The sequence below is a fragment of the Parasteatoda tepidariorum genome, chromosome 7, assembly GCF_982258835.1.
Source record: "Parasteatoda tepidariorum strain Cologne lab strain chromosome 7, Ptep-v5.0, whole genome shotgun sequence".
Taxonomy (NCBI): domain Eukaryota; kingdom Metazoa; phylum Arthropoda; class Arachnida; order Araneae; family Theridiidae; genus Parasteatoda; species Parasteatoda tepidariorum.
In genome coordinates this window covers 60,105,402-60,109,897 of record NC_141761.1, presented here as the reverse complement: position 1 = coordinate 60,109,897, position 4,496 = coordinate 60,105,402, and the positions used below count along the sequence as shown (strand labels likewise).

The following is a 4,496-nucleotide window of genomic DNA, read 5'->3' as shown; positions in this document are numbered from 1 at the left end:
GAACGGCCATTAAATTGTATTCATCTTTTTTATTCGTTCTGAATATTCAATTTCAGCAGTGCATTGGCTTAAAAGTAAGTCAGGTTCGTGTAGAAAGCAAAAGGGATGATCGAAAACGATATTATCCAATTGTAGAAAGAATTTAGGATACTTTAAAATGTATACTACTACAGTTGCCTTCACCTTCAAAGGTTGAGGTCGGTTATTGATATATTCTAGATGTTTCATCTCTTTCATGATTTGATGTAAATAAACGAATTAATTATTAAAGTTTGTTATTGATCTCGTTTTTAAACGTGACTCTGTTTTGTCCTAATATTTTAGGGATAATTGCCAACTTCTTATTTTTATTTTATGCACTAAACTATCTAATAGATATGTTGAAACTAAATTTGTAAGTTTGCTTAATTTATAAATTGTTTTGAAAATAGTTTATAAGCAAAATCATGTCTTGTTATGTATTTTGTTTCTATGCTACAAAAAGTTCCGGACTAAACGACGATGAAAAGTACTGGCATCCTAGGTGTATCATCCGTAAAATTCCTTTTACCGTAAACATACATAAGTTTAATTAATGAAGTTTTATGCAGTAATTTTCACAGTGATATTTATACAATTACAGTGATTCAGCGTTTTTGCAGTAAATATTAATGTATATCAGATTTTAAATATTTTTCTTTTAATGATCGTTTTTGTGAGGTCATAGTCGAAATTTAGATAATTATTAAAATGTACTCTAATTTAGATAATTATTAAAATGTATTTAGATAATGAAATTTAGATAATTATTAAAATGTATTTAGATAATGAAATTTAGATAATTATTAAAATGTAAGGATAATTGCTAACTTTTTTTTTAATTTTATGCACGACTCTATCTAATAGATATGTTGAAACTAAATCTGTCAGTTTGCTTAATTTATAAATTGTTTTGAAAATAGTTTATAAGCAAAATCATGTCTTGTTATGTTGTATTTCGTTTCTACGCTGCAAAAAGTCCCGGATAAAACGACGATAAAAACGACGATAAAGACTGGCATTCTAGGTGCATCATCCGTAAAATTCATTTTACCGTAACATATATTCTCACCGTAAAGTTTTATAGAGTAATTTTTACAGTAATGTGTATTCAATTGCAGTGTTTCAGCGGTTTTGCAGTAAATATTACTGTATATCAGATTTTTAATATTTTTCTTTTAATGACCGTTTTTGTGAGGTCATAGTCCAAATTTAGATTACTCTAGATCTTTGGCAAATAAATATAGACAAATATTTTGCCCAATAAATGCTTTAAAGTGCCACTTACAATCAAAAATTCCTCCACGAAGGCAAATTTCTCCCAATACTTGATCCAGAAGTTCCCTTGTCTTCGGGATTGTGTTCTAAATTACAATGTTACGGAGTTGAGCATTACTAGTCGTAAATCCAAAGAATTTGGTTGGTTGTTCAACGACGGTTATAAAATAAAAATGTATGGCAAAAATTCCTTTTTAGTTCATCTATATTGAATTATATTTCCTTAACAAACTTGATAAAACTTCTTTAATTTTTTTTAAATCCTTCAAAGAATGAATTAACGGCCGGGATAGCCTGGTTGGTGGGACACTGGGCCATGTCCAAGAGGCCGTGTGTTCGTTTTCTCCGGCCGAAGAATCCCCGTGTAGTAAATGGTGACTGATGCACGTTAAATCTGTCGAGTCACAAAGTACTCCATGTTCCCATAACAAATCTTACTTCTGAGGGTACTGATCCAGGAGTTATCTTGTCTTCTGGATTGGTACAAAATTACAAGTCTACGGAGTTGCACATTAGTAGTCGTAAAACCAAAAAATCGAGTCGGCTGCTCAACGACGGTTATAAAATGTAAAATTAAAATAAGAGTGAATTAGTATAAAGGTTTCGAGCTAAATTCTTTACTTGATAATGAAATCACTAATTGTATGTTGTTCTACAAAATCCTTCTAATTTATAAAATAAATAACATCAAATGTGCTACATTTGAAACCAATTTATATTTCTTCTACAGGAGGTAGGATGTGGATACGTCCGTACTAGCTCCACTACCGTGTTTTTACTCTAGTCCCACGGAGACATGTGTTTGTTTATGCCTAATGCTAGTTAAATGAAAGTATACAGAGCAAAAGTTAATATCAAAATAGGTAAATAAAACCGTATTATTTATAACACATTGTCTCATTTTGTTGAAATTCCTAAAATCTATATATATATTTCTCTTACACGGCGACAAAAAAAGCCTCATTACAACTCCCCGAATGGCAACGCTAGAAAATCGGCCAATGATTACCGTTAAAAATGTCACATGCCGAATCCACCTGAGGTGGCTCAACATATAGCGCTTTTCTAAACGGAAACTGAAATAACAATTCAGCTGCGGCAATCTCATACTATTAAGCTAGGCAGAAGTGAGTAGTCTTTGTCGATAGATCTCTATTTTAGTATTTTGTCGAAAGCGCTTTTTTTTTCACGAATTTATATATTACGAAATTATTTGACGATTTTTGATTTATGTCACGAATTTATTTGTTTTATTATTGTTATTAGTTATTCACTGAAAAATGAGTCTCAGTCAATGAGTCTTTATTTGAATTCAAATTTATTTTAATGAATTAGTATTTACTAAAAAGATGTAATTTTTTTTTAAAAAAAGTTGTTATATGGATTTGAATAATTGTTTTGAATTCTTAGCATTTTGTGCATTTGCAATGTACCTAAGTTAGTAGCGAGCGAAGCGAGCTTGGTTCGCGAAGCAAACCATATAAGATTGCGTAGCAATTTTCGGGGTTGGCGAGCGTCAGCGAGCAGGGGGCGCAGCCCACTAGTATGATAATAAAAGGTAAAGGGAAAATTTGAAAGTTACTTTTGCACCTTGAAAATCTTCTTTTGCAAAATTTTACTAAAGTATTCATAGTCTGATAATGCAACTGAGCATTAAAGTATAGTACATCAATGTTGCCAATCTACGGTATCTCACAGACGAAATATGACTGATAAATGAGAAAGTTATTTAAGATACTCACTCTAGCCGTATGTCCACTAGCTCTTTTTTGACCCCTATATGCACAATTTTCCTTTTCTAGCACTTAAAAATAATTAGACTACCAAAAACCATAAAATTTAAAAAAATATGTTTATAAGATTATTCGCTTAATGCTCTTAACTACTTACATTCAGTTCAAAAATATAAACCAACATCAGTGGCAAAAATTTCTAGCACTTAAAATAGTTTTCTTGCAAGACATTCGATTGAGCTATGTTCACTAATTTGTTCATATTTTAGCACTAAGAGATAAATAACCTTTAAACAAAATCAAATACAAAGATATGTATCAAAAACCATTTACTTCATAATGCTTATCTGTGCGTTATTCATTCCAAAATCTAAGCCAACTTTACTCCCAAAATTTTGCAGTATTTTTAAATGCATAATTGAGCAGCTCTACTGAATAACAATGTTTTTAGTTGATGGTTCCTTTAGAGGAGACTATATGCGGTGCTGACCCACATTTCACGACTGATGAGATTAAAATTTTGTCAGACTTTCACTATTTTTCCGACAGTCATGGCATCTAAGACAGATTGTACCACCTACAGTGCGGCAAGTTTAAGTTCTTTGAAACCAGGGCCTCTTGACTGAAATAGAAAACTTCGGGATGTATCCTGGATCATGGTGGGCAAGTTTCCATATTGTCGATGACTTCAGCTCTAAAGTTCATGCAGAAAATGTTAACTGTTAGGACTGTCACGCCCATATTTATAGATAAGCCCATATTATGCAACTGATATATAGATAGTTTTTGAAGCACAAATGCAAATGAAAGTTGTTTTAAAATGTTTATAATTTATTGAAAATTCTGTGCACATTTTGAATATTTGATTCTTCAAGATTGTAAAAAAAATATGTTAAATTTACAAAACTGTCAGCTGGTGTACCAGAATAAAATCGTTTATTTCACAGAATCATACTTTTATTTAAAAACGAACGTCTATTTTTTGCGTAAATAATTGCTGTTATTTTAGCAAAAGTCCTTGTTAATTTAACAAAAAAAAAAAAAAACTCTTTATTATAACTATGTCAGCATTGTGGTCAGAGCGAGCCGAACTCAAAGTATTTAAAGATCAGTCAACGTCTGAATTTGAACCCGGGTCACCTCACTGGGAGATCGAGAGCATTGTCCCCTTAGGCTAGGCATATCAAGTGATTGGTTTAATTAGAGAATTTACAGTTATATTTCACTGTGAGGAAAATTCGCTTTTTTCTATCGACCACAGATTTGAAAATCTTCTACAAAAATCCTTAAAAATTGTGCTTTAATTGTGCTTTTAATTTAAAGAAAACTATGTTTCATAAAATACAAAGACTTTTTTTAATGCTTTCATAATTTAACTATCACATTGCGATTAACTTTTGCCATAATTTTCCAAAATATATATATAATTCGGTTGTTCTAAATTAAAATTTAAAAAAGTGATAAGTG

General features: G+C 31.0%; 1 long non-coding RNA gene across 1 annotated transcript in view; it reads left to right on the top strand.

The window, feature by feature from the left end:
• Positions 1–4,496, top strand: part of LOC107448800 (uncharacterized) — a 35,713-nt gene that overhangs the window by 11,041 nt on the left and 20,176 nt on the right. The window lies entirely within an intron of this gene.